General features: G+C 35.3%; 1 pseudogene; it reads left to right on the forward strand.

Annotated features, from left to right (window-relative positions):
• Nucleotides 1-3163: 3163 nt before the first annotated feature.
• Nucleotides 3164-17731, forward strand: LOC107425861 (uncharacterized; annotated as a pseudogene).
• The last annotated feature ends 678 nt before the right edge of the window (nucleotides 17732-18409 follow it).

The following is an 18409-nucleotide window of genomic DNA, read 5'->3' on the forward strand; positions in this document are numbered from 1 at the left end:
CTGCACTAATTGCCGTTGTCGCTTTGGCCAACCTCGGCCGCCATACCAGGAGGTACTGTGGACACCAGTGGCAAAACAATTTTCAAAACACGACCGGCTTTTGAAATCTTCTCCATGGCATCTCTGATCGCCCTCTGCTTCTCATGCACTGCCTTGGTCATGTTCCTGGCCATTATAACGTCTCGCTTCCAGGAAAAAGATTTCAATAAAGACCTGCCGGGGAAGCTTTTGCTAGGCTTAACATCCTTCTTCGTCTCCATCGGCTCCATGCTGCTTTTTTTTTGTGCAGGCCACTTTTTAATGGCTGAAGATAGACTTAAATACGAAGTTTTTCCAGTATATGCCCCCACATGTCTTCCCGCTTCTATTCTGCAGCTCAGTTTCCACTCTACTTTGATCTTGTTTGGACTACTTTCAACAATCCTTTTCACCATTTGCAACAATACAATTAATTAAATTGTTTAGTTTACTTGAGGATGGAAAGCACTATTGCTTCTTCTTCTTTTTTTCTTTTTTTTTTTTTTTTTTAAGAAAAAAAAAATTTTTACGAATAGGTAAATAGTTGTTTGCCTACAGGCACTTGATTAATTATGATGTATATTGTTTTGTATCAAAATTTATTATAAACATCCATGTGTACACTTGTCTATTTTTTTTTTTTTTTTTCCTACCAGCAATAATAATAACAATAATGATTGTTATTAGTGGACCGAGATCTTCTAGCTCCAATCGTATGTTCCATTGCCTGTCCCTCCAATAAATGCTTGCCATGTCATATAAAAATTCTACGGCTTATTAGTTTCTTTTGCTATTAGTTTCTTCCTTTCATTTCCATTCACCAAAACGCATTTTCTTTTATTAAAAGATCAAAAAAAAAAAAAAAAAATGCCATCTTTGTGGGTGCTATTTTATTTATTTATTTATTTTGGTTTTTTTGCTAAAAGCCACGATCCTAGTTGAATATGTGACGAGAAATTAAAATATGGATGGATCGTTTGATTTATATCTCATCTGAGCTTGGTTCTAATCCTTCCTCATCCGTTAGATGCCTTAGGGGCTCACCGCCCTCTAGCTGCCTAGACTAAACTTAAGAATGCTAGTTAATTATCGATGCCAGGATCTTCCTTCCTCTAAGTTCTAAGCACACTTCCAGCAAAGGCTAGCCACTAAGCAGCCAATTTCCCCAATAGCCCATCTAGCCTTTTGGATCTATGGTGAATAAAAATGTCCAAACAAGACGTAATAATGAGGAAATTTTCTTAAAAAGAAGAAAAAAAGTCAAACAACTCTCTCATGTTGCCAGTGCTAAATTGAAATCTACCAGATTCACCGTAGGCATTTAGCGCACCAATCCCTTCTTTTCTTATTCGGTTTCAATTGGGGGCCTCGCATTCAACAAGGAAAGTGAAAAGGTTATTGAAATAGAAGACGGAAGAAAGGAACGTTAAGTCAAATAAATAAGGGTAAAAAATTTTGAATTACGTGGCAAGTATTCATTAGTAGACAGGCAAGAGAGGATAGACGATTAAAAAAAAAAAAAAAAAATTTAAAACACGTATACATAAAAATTTATACAATATCAATTTTACCTTTATTTATTTTTAACTTACGGCCCATGGCCCATCTATCTAAATTCTCAAAGGCCGAAAACTGATTTATCCAGCTTTGAACTTTCCCATTGCTCAGTAGCCATAGCTAGCCAAGGCATCGTAAGTACCAAAAACAAGAAAGAAAGAAATACAAAATCAAACACAGGTATAATAATAAAATAAAACCAAATACGGGACTGGTTCTTCACATACCAAAAGTACCCCAACCCACATAAATCAAATCGTACCTCTATCTCCATCTCTACTTAGCACATTTGCATTTAACATTTTTTAGTTTTTTTCCTTTTTCTATTTCATGTCGGCTTTATTACTGGATAAAAATAAATAGGGAGTTCGTTGCAAACCAATAGATATAACTGAGAAATAAAAACAAAAGATGAGGAGAGGAGATTGAAAACCCAATAAATCACATACAGATCACCAAAACTTTGGAATGGAAGAGTATCAGATCTGAAATTTTCTTTTATGAAAAGCTCTCTCTCCCAATAGGCAATAGAGACGGTGAACAATAAAACAGAAGTTTTAACTTTTAAAAGGGATTGAAATTCCAAAGTAAAATTCCGTGCCAAAAGACAGAACCCTGTGGCAATAACGCCACCAAAAACAAAATGTTAGACAAATCAATATATTAAGAACATTAAAAAAAAAAAAAAAATGAGTATCCTCTTGTCTCCATGTCCCCCTCTCGATCCACCAATTAATTAATGAATAACAACTCATTTGTATATATGCAAGAATGATTAATTCTCTGTAAGAGAGCCAAATTATTCCTTTCCCCTTCAACCCAAAAGTTCCATATGTTTCCATGCATAGTAATTATTCTTTCTCCCTTAAATAACCTAATATTGATTACATTCCCAAATATTCTGATTTTCATTAACTTTTCACAGGCATCTGATGCAGCATTATTTGCTGAAGGACAGGAATAAATAATTAAAAAAATAAATCAAATGGAAAAGATAATAAAAAATAAAAAATAAAAAACTAATGATTTCAATATGCTTATATCAATCATTAATCAAAGTCAATATTGCATGTGCTTGCTATCTTCCTGTTAAGAAAAATCAAAATAAAACATAAACCTTCTTCTATTTTTTTTTTTTTTTTTAAGGAAAGAATATATGATCGTGAAACACATGTCGAGTTTTCAAAATCCAACAATTGTTATCTACTCTAAGCATAAAACAACTTTGAAGTACGATTTAAGTTTCGTCACATATTTTAAAAGAAAGATACGACATCAATTAACTTTTATATATAAATCAAAGCCTCTCTATCTTTTTCTTTTTTTATTTTTTATTTTTATTTATTTATTTATTTATTTTTTTTGGGGAAGTAAATAAGGTCATGTATATTTTGAGAACAAAAAATGCTAAAAATATCAATTACATTCAGCGAGTAATTTGGCAATGGCACCCTGAAAATTAAACTTGAAGGAAATTAAATCAATGACTTAATCAGCAAGCATGCATCCATTCACTAGTTCTAGTCGAACTTCCTCAACAATAAATAGATAGGCTTTCACTCTCACATTGCAAATCTTATGGATTAATGCCAGTATTGGCAGAGGATAGAAGAGAAGGAATAACAATAATGGCAACAACTTCCAATGAGATTGAGAAGAAGGAGGATAGCAGCAGCAACAAAAATCTGTTCACAGTTGCCATGAAAGGTAAATGGATAGAAGTCGAGAATCTTTGTAACGAAGATATCGGACGTCTAAAACAGAAGATCACAAAATCAGGTGCCACAGCACTGCATGTAGCGGTCGGTGAAAATCAAGTTTACACTGTTAAAGAACTTGTAAAGCTGATTACCCAAGAGGAAGGATGGAAAGAAGTTCTTGCAATTCAAAACGACGCAGGCTATACGCCTCTCCATGTGGCAGCATCGACGGGAAATGAAGTTATTTGCCATTTGATGGTGGACGCTGACCTTTCTCTAATCGGTGTTCGGAACAAGAAAGGAGAAACCCCTCTCTTCTTGGCCGCTTTACATGGAAAGTCTAGCATTTTTCTCTACTTAGACTCCGTCTGTTGCCGAAGCGATGGCTATTCCTATGCCAGGAGGAAAGATGGTGACCATTTTTCTGCATGCTGCAATAGCAGGGGAACATCTGGGTACCAACTAATCTTGCACTGTTTAATTTAATCTAATTTAATTTGCTATTTGTTATTATATATATATATATATATATAGTCCTGTTATGATGAACGATTTAATTGTTTGATTCATCTTAGTTAGGAAAATTATTTATATGTATGATCCGCATCTAACATTCAATTATATATAATTTGTGATATATATAATCCAAATTAATCACATGTAATCCGCCATTAGCTAGGCGTCCACCAAGCTTGCCCTTTATATATGGCAAATTTTTGGAAAACTACATATGATAAGTTGAAAGCACATTAATGTTGAAATACAGAATTGGCATATCAGATAATTGATAAATATGAAGAGTTTGTTGGAGCTGTAAATGAGAAAGGTTATACTCCCCTCCATATTTTGGCCACTAAGCCTGCTGCTTTCCCAAGTGGTAAAAAACTTGGACGGTTGAGCAGATTTATTTATCGCTGTAAGTAATTAATGACTCATGATCTGAATCAATTTGTCTATTTTATATCTAAATTGAAAGATAAAGTTATATTTACAACATTTTGACATTTTCTTTTGAGTATTTGACATCCTTTGGTCACTCAAAGTCAAAACAATTAACCAAACTCTTCAAAAAAATTTAGTTTTCTAATTACAATACAATATTATCAATTTTGCCTTTATTTTTGTTAAATTACAAACTTATTATGACATTGAAAGATTTGTTTGAGATTAAAAAAAATACCATATGATATTTGATTTCTAGTGTCGTAAAATATTTTAAATTACACAAATATGAAGGGTAATTGGTGGTTTTGAAAAATAACCAACACATCAAAAAGTAATGATGGTAATTTGAACCACGGAATGGGTAAATGCATAAAAATTCAAATTTAATGAGATGAATATGTGTGGCTTTTAAGAATATTATTTTTTTTGAGATTTTTTTTTTTAATCACCAATGATTATTCCCAATTGAGTTATCTCTCTGCCAACTGAGAGATTTAAGAGCATAATAAAATATACATATGAAAACTAGCTAACAAGTATAAATTAAACTTGTGGGGTCGTATATTATTGTAATTTTAGCCATCTATACACATTATTTGGCAGGCTTTATACAATTACCATTTTCAATTTTTACACCTTTATCACTTCATCATTTTTTATGATTATTTGAAAGTTCTATCTGCGGATGAGCTGGAACCCCAGGTGACGAAGAGATCGCTGGAACTCCAGGAGGAGATAAGATTTTACCAAGGTAAATTTGAATTTTTATTTTTTTTTTTGGGGTGAATTACAAAGTTACATATGGTAGTTGCACATAATCTTTTCAATAGTGCTAGAGTTATATCAAATTTCACACATTAATCTGACGATGACCAAGAACTAATATTTTTTTTAATTAGAAATGCTAATAAATAGTTATAAAAGGTCATGTCCAAAATAATTAGACATATTTTAGTGTGAGAGGCACTGTTTTTCCAAAATAATAATAATTAGAAATTCCAATCTCTCACCTTGATAATAACAAAAGGAAAAAAATATTCTCAGGCAACAACAAATTAACAGTGCTTTCACAAAATAAATAAATAAATAACAGTCCAAACATGTGAGAGATCATAGAGTAATTCATTTATTTATCTATTTTTGGATGTAACTTCTGGCTTTTTTTTGTAAAATTAATAAAAGAAAAATGAGGATCATTTTAACTATATAATGTAATTTATTGTCAAAAAAAATATATATAATGTGATCAGAATATATATCCAACAAACTCTTTAAAACCCTTATATTCTATATTTCACAATATCATGCATTATTTTGATAACTCTTTAAATTAAAAAAATTAAACTAAAAAATGGGACTTGGCTCTTTATATTTAAAGAGCCAAACAAAAACTCTCTATATAAATCGTTTAATATATTTTTTTATTAATCTACAATTTTCTATACACAAATATAATTATATTTACTAATAGTAATTATTTATTTCATTTTCCTTAAATACTGAGGGAAAAAAATGAAAAAATGTGAATCATAATTGTTTATGGTAAATGCAAAATAAAAAGTAATTATAAAAAGTGATATTGAAGTTGAATAAAAAAATATTATTCCTTATTTTTTAAAATTCTTGAAGGTAATCTTTATTTTGAATGTCATGCTCTTTATTTGCATTGTTGGAGATGCTTTTAGAGATGACATTTTTACTCATATTAATTTGATTATCTGTTTGCACAGATGATGTAAAGAGATTCAAGGAATCCGATAATGCAAGCGGTAAACATGGTAAAGCTCAACAATATTTCAACACTTCCAGTACTTTGTTTCGTAACTCTTCCTACTCTTTTTAGAATTTGATATTTTATTAACATGAAAGTAGTAGAAATTATAATGTACCTTCTGTGCACAGAGATTTCTAAACTCAAGGCACTGACTTCCATGTTTTGCGACTTTATCGATCTTTGTACCGAATCAACATTGAACGTTATTGGACTAGGTAAGGATATAGATGCGCCTTATAAGCATTTTTATATTAATATAACTATAAATATAACTACATATAAACAATCTGCCTAATTTTACTTTGTTAATTAATGTCTGAGTAGGAACTACATATACAATGATAAAGGGTTACATTGAAGAGATGCGAGAAATTAAAAAAAAGCATAAATGGAGTGTGGAAATCATGAAAAAGCTCCTAAGTAAGGCTACTATCTATGACTACATAGACATTGCATGTCCAAATTGGGATCCCAAACAAGTACTTGATGAAAATGAAGGTACTGTTGAATTACCACTGATCCTAAAAACTTAAACTAGTAGGATGTGGATTTATTATATATATTTATGACTAACTAGACAATGCATGTCCAAATCCTAAAAGCTTAACTAGTTGGATGTGAGTTTATTATGTATATTTTTATGTCTAACATTTCTATTTTTTGTCCTCACAAGTATCAACTTACTTTTTTTAAATGGGTGGTAATGTGACGGTGGTAAGATTTGAATCTAGGTTTCTAGAAATTTGAACTCTGATACGTTGAATTACCATTAATCCCAAAAACTTAACTTAGTAGGATGTGGGCTTATTTTGTATATTTTTATATCAAACAGGTATCCCATTCGAAGCCATTCAAAAAGGTGGTAATTAAAATGCACAATTAGTGCTAGTCAATATTTATATATATATATAAAACTCATAATAACCTTTGGCTTTGATAATAATAATATTATATACGTAGTCATCATAGAGAAGGAGGAGGTGAAATCTAAAAAAAAGTTTAACACAGAGGAGGAGGAGGTGATTCGGCTCAAACAGCGGAAATTGGCAGCAAGTGAATCAGTAATATTAGTTGCAGCCAAAAATGGGATAGTAGAAATAGTGAGGGAAATCCTTGAAGAATATCCGGTGGCCATTAATGACAGGGATGCATCTAGGAAGAATATAATAATGTTGGCAGCGGAGAATAGGCATGCGAAGTTATTTAACTTCTGGAGAAGGAAAAATTTCCTGAGAGAAGCACCCTTCGGAAAATAGATGATGAAGGGAACAGTTTTTTGCACCTAGCCGCAATCTATTCTAAAGAAAAACTCTGGCCAATTCCTGGTGCTGCATCACAGATGCAGTGGGAAATCAAATGGTTCGAGGTAACTAATTCTTTAATATATAACAAAATATCATATATATATATATACACAAATACATATTCTTTGATGGTTAATTACTCGTCAGATATCTTGATAGAATTTTTTTTTTGTGCAGATTCACATGTATTCTTTTAGGATAGACGTTGTTTTCATAATATAAATAAATAAATAAATAAATAAAACGCATGAATTCACCTCAAAATTTCATTAAGGTGTATATTTTTTGTGTGTTATTTTAACATATTGTGTCCAAACATTTTAGTACGTGAAATACTCCCTGACTGGCGTCTCCTTTCGACTCAACAACAAAGAAAAGAGTGCAGAGGAGATTTTCAACGAAACCCACACAACCCTGGTGAAAGAAGGTGCGGAATGGCTTGTCAAAACCTCAGAGTCGTGCTCCGTTGTGGCGGCTCTTATTGCCGCTGTTGCTTTCGCTACCTCTGCTTCCATCCCAGGCGGTAACGACGAGAAGACTGGCAAACCAAAACTGCAAGAACATACAGCTTTTGAAATTTTCGCCATCTCTTCGTTGGTGGCCCTTTGCTTCTCGGTCACGGCCTTAATCATGTTCTTGGCCATCCTCACATCTCGGTTCCAACAAAGGGATTTCGCCAGAGACCTTCCGGTGAAGCTCTTACTAGGATTAACTTCGCTTTTCGTTTCCATAGGAGCAGTCTTGGTTTCATTTTCATCTGGACATTCTTTGGTGACCGAAGATAAATTCAGATATGCCATCTTTCCCGTGTATGCTGCGACTTGCCTTCCCATTTCCATTTTTGCCGTTGCGCAGTTTCCATTGTATCTTGATCTTCTCCGGACTAATTTCAAGAATCCGTTTGATTAAATACGTGAGCCGCAAGCTCAAACATGCAGAGGACTAAGTTAATTTGTTGCCAAACAATTTTTTTTTTTTGGGTGAAATTTTTACCAAATAAGTTATTTTCTAAGATGATCTCCAAAAAAAAAAAAAAAAAAAAAAGGTTATTGTCTAAAGATATGTGTGTTGTGAATTTTGAAACAGAGTTTTATGATTCAATGTTTATGTGCTATGTTGTGATAGTTTCTGATGCTATGTTGTGATAGTTTCTGATGAAATTCATTTTCTACTTCTTCAATATTATCAATATGTAGATAGGACGTGTCTGCAAGGAATTCAATTGAAAGAAATTTGAGTTATTGTATTAGGCAAATAGCTCTGAAATCTTTTCCAGCAAGTATAGCTTTAATTTGACCATTAGCTAGAAACTGGGCGTTACAGGAGCCAAATAATTCAAAAAAACAATTCAACCTAATCCAAGCAATAAAATACAAGTCCCTTTGGTTATAAGACTAATAATATATAAAATCATCCTCTATCCCAAAAACCGTAGCGGATAGGAATAGAACTCAATAATGTAAATCAAACTCATTTTGAATAAAATTGTTTTATATTTTTTAAAATAAATGATATTTTTAAATTGAACTTTTTTCTTTTTTCTTTTTTCTATAGTTGCTAAACAGTTTTTATATTCGGTTAAACAAGCTATATCTTCTCACTTCTCTGGTTCTTCAGTCAAAAAGTACTTGGTTCTCGAAACTTTGATGAGGTGAGCTAAGTATAGCTATGCTGTAAATAAAAGGTAAACTGACTTTTACTTTATCAACATCAATATGAATGATTTGGCATTTGATCTGTTTACCATCTAAACCTTTTTTTTTTTTTTTTTTGCTGTGCTTTCTCTCTAAGTTATTGAATTCAATTGGACATTTCAAATTAATAATGGACAAAACAAGAAAACTTGGCTACAGGTTAACTGAGATAATAAAAGTTGAATTCGAATATTGTCGAGTAACTAAAGGGAGAGGGGAGGGGGGGCCAAAAAAAAAAAAAAGGCGATTGGAACAGAATTTTCAATTATGTAAATCGATTGCAGAACTAAAAGCTCGTGCAAAACGTTGTTCAGGAAAAATCAAGCTAAATGAAACCCTGCTTTGTTATGAAATGATTACAAGGATAATATATGCCTTTATTTCTTTTACACCTCCACAGGATAAGAGAGAATTGAACCCACCCCAAAAGAAAAAGGTAAAGAAATGCTGAACATAGAAGTTGTGGACTACTCAAGTGAAAAAAAGAGATATTCAGAAGGGAAAAAAAAAAAAACAAAGAAAGGAAAAGAAAGATTTTGTCATCCTCTCTACATTACTTACTTTTTCTCCATCATTTACTTTATTTTTGCATTCTTAAAGAAGTACTGTCTTCTCTTTCCCTTTGTATTATGATTTTAGAATATTTCTTTTATATACACGAGTAAACAAAATTTAAATTCTAGTGTGAAACATGCCGCATGGGAATATTGGGGATATACATAACTTCAAATCCAAGTCTTAGAAAAACACTCCTGGTTTATATAATGAATCTAACATCAAATAATTAAATAGCTTTTTTTTTTTTTTTTTTAGGAATTTTATGTTAATAGAAATTATTATGTTTGATTAATTATTTGGTTGTCAATTAATTGGGTTATTTATTTGAAGTAGGAAACAATATTTTTATAGCAGAAGACAACTTTAAGATAAAAAAGTTCCTTACATTTGTAACATGAAGCCTTGTACTGCTTCACCAATAGGTGCAAATCTTATTTATTTATATGACTGTTTCTACAATTAAAATATAGAGAGACACTAAAAATAATTGGTTTCATTCATGTACATTTATCTGCATAAAGAGAGAGTGTGTACAAAATTTGTTAATTGTTTATGGGGATTTGAAATGCTGATATTCTCATAAGAAAGTCATTGTAATATGGAAGACATTCGCCATTTACAAAACTGTTCAACACCACTGTGAAGCAAATATTATCTTAAAGCCAAAGAATTAAATTATTGCTTAACTCATATTGAGTTTTCTCTTATCACTTATCTTATGTATATGATGTGTTTTAATGTTTTTATGCCTATAGAAATAGAACTATTTAGTAGAATCCTAATATTTTCTAAATTTTTTAAAAATTTTTCCAATATTTCTGTTTATGAAAGTTAATATTATTTCTTTAAAATTTCTGAAAGTTGGCCTATTTGTTAACAAAAGCATCAGCGGTTGTGTTTTCTAGAATTGGAAATTATATGGTATGCAAAGCAGAGTTCACAATGCAACTTTTACAAAGGGGGATTCTGGAAGACGTTTCTAAGGATATCACAACTTTTCCTTTTTCCATCTTTTTCCTTATCATCTTTGAAAAATAGAACTAGACTATTTGTCACTAGAATGAGTATATGAATTATGAATATAAATAGGAAAAACAGTTAAATCGCAGATATGAGCATCAGTCTCCAACTCTACCAGAAGTAATTTAGAGGGAAACAATAGAAAGAAAGAAACATGCAGGGTTCTACCATGCAAACCAGTTTGAGTTTTGAGTTGGAGAACAGGAAGAAAGAGTTGTTCAAATTGGCGATGAGAGGCGAATGGAAAGAAGTCGTAAGTATATATGCTGCAGATGTTGCAGCTATAAAAGGCATGCTTGAATCTGATGTCCAACCATTTACTCCTCCTAACTCTGCTGATTCCTCAAGATCAACCAACACACAGAGCAATGATAACCAAAAGAATAGTACTAATAGAAAAGGAGGTACTTAATTTGATATATATAGTCTTTTTTATGGCAAGTTTTTAATGTTGGCTAATGTGTATTGGCAAGTTAAAAACCAGTCAATATCTGCACCATAGAAAGATAAAAAGAAGTTAATTATATGGATGTGTCAAGGGAACCGGAGAGGGAAACCTCCGAAATAGAAAACAAGGAAATGATCATACTAATCACAGCAAAAAATGGAGTGACAGAAATGGTGGAGAAAATCCTTGAACTTTTCCCAGTTGCCATCCACGACATTAACACAAAAAAGAAGAACATAGTACTATTGGTAGTGGAAAATAGGCAGTCTCATGTTTATAAGGTCTTGCAGAAGAGAAACATCCTGAGAGACAGTGTGTTTCGGAAATTAGATAAAGATGGGAACAGTGCTTTACATCTTGCAGCAACTCTTGGAGATTATAAGCCATGGCTGATTCCTGGCGCCGCATTACAAATGCAGTGGGAAATCAAATGGTATAAGGTAACCAAATAAATTACCTTTTATTTCAAATATTTATTATTTTATTTTGTTGTGAATAATATTTGCAATCGCAGTTTGTGAAAAACTCCATGCCACCACACTACTTCGTCCGCTACAACAACTAGAGAAAGACTCCAAGAGAGATATTCATCGAAACCCATAAGCATCTTGTCAAAGCCAACGGTGAGTGGCTCACAAACACCTTGGAATCTTGCTCCATGCCGGCTCTGTTGATCGCTACCATTGCTTTCGCAACCTCTACGGCAGTTCCAAGGGGTACCAACGAGAACAACAGTAAACCAACCCTAGAACACCAACCGGCTTTCGAAGTTTTCGCAATCGCATCGCTGATCGTGCTGTGCTACTTGGTGATGGCGTGGTGATGTTCTTGGCCATCCTCACTTCCCGATACCAAGAAATGGGTTTTGCGAGTGACCTGCCCATGAAGGTTTTGGTGGGATTGACATCACTCTTCGTCTCCATCGCCTCCATGTGTTAGTAATGCTAAAGTACTTTTGGATAGCAACTAGGTCCAGGAACAGATGGGTAAGTGGGCTAGAATTAAGGCCTAAGGGGAAAAGACCCAAGTTAAGGCTAAAGATGAAATGAAGGGAACAGGGGGTCGTTTTGAAGTTGGGATCCAAGAGGTAGCTGTTGAAAATGGGAAGAAGCTTTCAGGAGAGGCAGGCACGCTTCGGAAGGCTAGGAAACATGTGAAACCATGCTAGCTCAATGATTTTATGATGCCAGGGTAGAGTTGAGATATTTGCAGAAAGCCTTAGCTCATAACCACTTTTTGTTATTTGATTTGTGTTATTTTGCTATTATTTGTAATTTCAAATATTTGAAAATTTGTGTAAGGTGGAACTATATAGTCTGAAGGCAACATTCTGTAAACATGTTGTTGAATGAAGAAAAACCATTTGAAAGGAGTTGGGCACTGACTTGAAGAGTGCAAATTTCAATTGTTTTGTATCAACTGGTGCTTTTGTTAAGAGAGGTCATGAGGAACGAAGACATTGTTGAAATAATGAAGACCATGGAGGCGAGCTTCAAACAACATGCTAAAGATTAGCTTGCCAAATTTTCTTCTTTACTGGAACAGCATATGATGGCCACTTACCAGCGCCTTAATCAGCTGTCACAGATGCGACGAGAAAGGGGCTCATCACCGGAGTTCACATCCAGCTTACTCAGTCTTGGTGCTGACAATATCCAGGTTGGGAATCCTCAAAACACAACCGACATTCCTCCGGCAAACATCAAATGGTTGCTTAAGACTTTGAAGGTGGATGTTCCACGGTTTAATGGCGCAAATGTAGAGAATTAGATCTATAAAATCGAAAAAAATTTCTCTTTGCTTCACGTAGATCCGGCTATGCGACTGGCAGTGGTGGCTTTTCACTTGTATGGTGAATCATCAATATGGTACCAGTGACGGAGAAAGGTGGAGCTCTTCCAACCTAGAATGTGTTCATTCATGAGTTGCGTAAATGGTTTGGTGCCTCCATATATGATGATCCATTGGGTCGCATCTCTAAATTAGTCCAACACGGCAAGGTGTCTCAGTACCATGTGGAATTTGAAGGACTCATGACTCAAATTACAGGTGTATTCAAGTCTATGTTTCTTAATTTTTTATTTGGGGTTTGAAATCTGATATCTGTAGGGAAATTTTGTTGGTTCGTCCATATGATTTGGCCGATGCTATGACGAAAGCACAATTGTTTGACAATAGGAATGAGGATCTGTTTGGATGTCACCGACAGGAAGGCTATTGCCCCTTAGAGTCATCTCCGCGTGGTACAATGGTTGGTTCATCCATTGGATACCAACCAGCATTACAGGAGCCTAGTGATACGCCTATTACCTATCGAGCTGGTTCTTCTCAACGTGGAAACTCCAAATTTCCAATTGGTTCATCCGTTGGATACCAACCAGCATTACCGGAGCCTAAAGATACGTCTCTTACCTATTAAGCTGGTTCTTCTCAACTCGGGAACTCCAAATTTCCGATAAAACATTTGACATCGACAGAAATTTAGGAAAAGAAGGAGAAGGGCCTATGTTTTACCTGCGATGAAAAGTACCACAACAACCACAAATGCAAGAATAGAGTGATGCTTATGTATGTGGAAGATGACGATACAGTTGGTCCAGAGGTAGTCGCACCGACCAATGAAGGTGTCACAAAGGAGGATGAACTCGAGGTAAGTCTTAACATTCTTTCAAACTCTGTAAACCCCTGTATCTTTCGACTACTAGCTAAGCATGCTACTAAAACTTTGGAAGTCACCATAGATACAGGCAGTAATAATAATTTCATTCAAAAACCTTTAGTCGAAAAACTAAGCCTCAAGTGGGAGGAGACTCAAAGGTTTAAGTTATACATGGGAAATGGATAGCATTTGGTTTGTCACAAACAATGCTTAGGCGTGCAGCTTGAGATGCAAGGTCACCATTTTGAGGTAGACTTGTTTGTACTGCCGATGTGGGGCCTAGATGTTGTGCTCAGAATGCAGTAGTTGCAAACACTAGGGCCATGTTTACATGATCATAATACACTGACTATGGAGTTTAACTGGAAAGGGCAGTAGGTGAAGTTAGCTAGCGATTATCAATTCACACCCCGCCAAGTTACTTTTGCTCAATTCAAAACAATGCTTTTAGAAGGTGATGTGAGAGGTGTCTATCGATTGACCACCATTACGGATTCAGCAGTGGCAGAGCAACCGTCAAGGACTGACAAGATTGCTTTGTTAAAGGCAGCCCTACTAGCTGCAGGGAAGGGCATTTTACAGTAATATCGAAAGGCTTTTGATGAACCAAAGCACTTACCACCAGTCTGCAACATTGACCATCGAATTCATGTGCAACCAGGTTCCATTCCAATAAATGTTCAACCGTATCGTTATCCTTATTTTCGAAAAGACATCATGGAAACCTTGGTCAAAGAGATGCTCGAATGTGGGTTTATAAGACATAGTAACAATCCTTACTCCTTTTTGATGTTGTTGGTGAAAAATAAAGATGGTTCTTTGCGGTTTTGTGTTGAGTATAGGGCATTTAATAGGATTGCTATCAAAGATCGATTTTTGATTCCAACCATTGATGAACTTTTGGATGAATTGGGAGGGGAAGAAGTGTTTTCTAAACTCATCTCCGATTCGGGTATCATCAAACTAGAATGGATCGTCGGGACGTGCATAAAATCGCCTTTAGAACCCATAAGGGTCACTATGAATTTGTAGTGATGCCTTTCGGTTTGTCTAATGCCCCATCCACCTTTCAAGCAGCCATGAACCAGATTTTCAAGCCTTTCCTTTATCAACTTGTCATCTTTTTTTTTTTATGACATACTTATTTACAGCAAAAGTCAGACATATCATGTTCAACATATGAAGTTGGTGCTGCAGTGTCTCTTGGAGAATCATTATCATGTTCAACATTTGAAGTTGGTGCTGCAATGTCTCTTGGAGAATCACTCCTTGGTCAAGGGAAGTAAATGCCAATTCTTTCAGAGCTCGATTGAGTACTAGGGACATCTAGTCTCCAGTGAAGGTGTCCGAGCAGATCCAGCAAAAATTGAAGCAATGACCAGCTAGCCTCAACCGCAGAACCTCAAGCAGTGATGTGGATTCCTAGGCCTCACGAGGTACTATCGTCACTTCGTTGCACATTATGCTGCCATTGCAGCTCCACTCACCGAACTACTAAAAAAGGACAACTTCAAATGGACAGCCGAAGCTACCGAAGCATTTGCGCGCTTAAAAATGGTTATGACCGAAACTCCTGTTTTAAGGCTTTTGGATTTTACAAAGACATTTGTAGTGGAAACCGATGCTTCTAATGTTGGAATAGAAGGGGTTTTAATGCAAGATGGCCACCCTTTGGCCTTCTTCAGCAAGAAGCTTAGTCCGCATTTAATGGGCTCGTCCGCCTACCTGTGCGACTTACGCGTTGTGGTCGAAGCGGTTGCAAAGTGGCGGCAATACCTATTAGGGCAGCAATTGTGATCCGTACGGATCATAAAAGCTTACGGGAACTCCTCGCTCAAGTTATCCAGACTCCGGAACAATAACACTTCCTTCAGAAATTGTTGGGGTACCACTTTTCAATTGAATATAAGGCCGGCCCTAAGAATTCCGTAGTAGATGCCTTGTCCTGCCGCCATGAAAATTCCTATCCTTTGCTCCTTGCAGCCATTTTCGCTGGGAGGTATGATTTCTTGCATGCTTTGCGAAAAGAGAATAAGGCATGTCCAGATCTCCATGAGTTACAGCAATGACTACTTGATGGAACCTTGGCTGATTCAAACTACAGTATACAGGGATGGTCTCTTGTTGTACTAAAATCGGCTAATGATCAGCAAAGACTCAACTTGAAGCCTCTCTTACTGCAATAATTTCATGAAACTCCTATAGGAGGTCATGCTAGAGTTGAATGGACCTATTTGCCACTAAGTGCCAGTTTTTTTTTTTTTAGGGAATGCGGAAGGACGTGAAAGACTTTGTCATCAAATGCCTTGCCTATCAGACCATTAAGTATTCCACTACAGCTCCTACAGGTGTACTACAGCCCCTTGAGATGCTTGAGAGAGTGTGGGAAGACCTAGCCTTGGATTTCATTGTCGATCTGCCAAATTCACAAGGCAACTCTTCCATACTCGTGGTCATAGATTGACTCACAAAATATGACCACTTTGGTGCTCTACAGGTGCATTACACAGCTTCAAAGGTATCCGAACACTTTACTCAAATGGTAATAAGGCTACATAGTGTGCCACATACATTGGTTTCGGATCGAGATCTTATTTTTACAAGCCAATTTTGGAAGAAACTATTTGAACCAATGGGAACCAAATTGAAAATGAGTTCTTCCTTCCATCCTCAAACCAATGGTCAAACAGAAGTGACAAATCGGTATTTAGAGCAATACCTAAGAGCTTTCACAGCAGACAAGCCAAAGCAGTGAAGCCAATTTCTTGGTTGGGCTGAACATCATTATAACACCATTCACCATTTGGCCATCAGCATGACTCCCTCCCAAGCTGTTTATGGCAGACTTCCTCCCACCATTCCAACTTATGTTAGAGGTGCCACTTCCATACAAGCAGTAGAGGAAGATTTGTTGAATCGTGACTCTCTTCTGAAGCAATTGAAATGGAACCTGGAACAAGCTCAAAATCGAATGCAGTAACTCGCTAACAGGAAAAGTCAAGACCTCCAATTTTAAGTTGGGGATTTGGTTTTAGTGAAGCTTCAGCATATCGGCAGTCTATAGTAGCAAACCACTCAATTCTAAACTTTGTCGCCGATATTTCGGCCCTTTTCCATCATGGCAGAAGTGGGACCTGTGGCTTACACCTTGGCACTGCCTACAGGAAGCAAGATACACCCAACTTTTCATGTATCTTTGCTTAAGCCCTTCAAAGGAAACATTCCTGTTCAATTCTATCCTCTACCAGAAGTTTTGGTGCAATGATCTCATAGTTCACTTAAAGATGCTACTTGGGAGGATCTCCATACCTTCAGTCAGATGTACAAGGTGCCCAACCTTGAGGACAATATCATTTTTTAGGGAGGGGGAAGTGTTAGTAATGCTGAAGTGCTTTTGGACAGCAACCAAGTCCAGGAACAGATGGGTAAGTGGGCTAGAATTGAGGCCCAAAGGGAAAAGACCCAAGTCAAGGCTAAAGATGAAATGAAGGGAACAAGGGGTCGTTTTGAAGCTGGGATCAAAGAGGCAGCTGTTGAAAATCGGAAGAAGCTTTGAGGAGAGGCAGACACACTTCAGAAGGCTAGGAAATGTGTGAAACCACGCTGGCTCAACGATTTTGTGATGCCAAGGCAGAGTTGAGATTTTTGCGGAAAGCCTTAGCTCATAATCGCTTTTTGTTATTTGATTTCTGTTATTTTGCTATTATTTGTAATTTCAAATATTTGAAAATTTGTGTAAGGTGGAACTATATAGTCTGAAGGAAGCATTCTGTAAACATGCTGTTGAATGAAGAAAAACCATTTGAAAAGAGTTGGGCACTGACTCGAAGAGTGCGAATTTCAATTGTTTTGTATCACTATGCTTGTTTCTTTCTGCGCTGGCCATTTCTTTGTTCTCCAAGATGAGCTTAAATATGCGGCCTTTCCCGTCTATGTAGTCATGTGTCTGCCTGTGTCTTTCTTCGCCGTTGCGCAATTTCCGTTGTACTTTGATCTTTTATGGGCTACTTATAAGAAGGTTCCCCATCGTAGTTACAAAGTAGCACCCTTATAGGAGTTTCATTGTTAATTTCCCACCATTCACAACAACACAGCTCATCGATTTTAGTCTAGGATGGTAGGACATTTTGGTCGTGTCAATTTGATTATTAGATTCTAAAGAATTACAGTTATATATATATATATATATGAATCTCTTATCAAAGAAAAAAAAATGGTTTTTGGACTTTTCTAGACTTTTACTCGGTGCTTGATTTTCATTTAAGTATAACTAAAATTTAATATTAATTGCTTATGCAATCTAAAAAAAAGCTTAAAGTTATTACATTAAAATACAAAAATATTATTATATTTTTAATTTGTTGACCTACAATATTGTTGGTTGGTTTCTCGTTTGCCCAAATTGCAAAATTTTACAAGTCTGGCTTAAGTGCAATTAACTTGTGCCTTTCATCTGGCAAATATTGAAGCATTAGATTCTAAAAGAATTATTTCTCTCCTTTTTTTTTTCTTTTTTTTTTTTTAATGAAAGCAAGGAATGAATAATTTGTACGCATGGAACATGTAACTTTTGGATCGAAGGGGGGGGAAGGAATAATTTGAAATGCCACTCTAATTTTAAAGAATTACTGTTACATATGAATATCACTTTCATCTCAAAGAAAAAAAAATTATATATATGGTTGTTAGACTTGTTTAGGGAATTTTACTCAGTATTTAATTTTTGTTTAAA

The sequence above is a fragment of the Ziziphus jujuba genome, chromosome 9, assembly GCF_031755915.1.
Source record: "Ziziphus jujuba cultivar Dongzao chromosome 9, ASM3175591v1".
NCBI classification, from domain to species: domain Eukaryota; kingdom Viridiplantae; phylum Streptophyta; class Magnoliopsida; order Rosales; family Rhamnaceae; genus Ziziphus; species Ziziphus jujuba.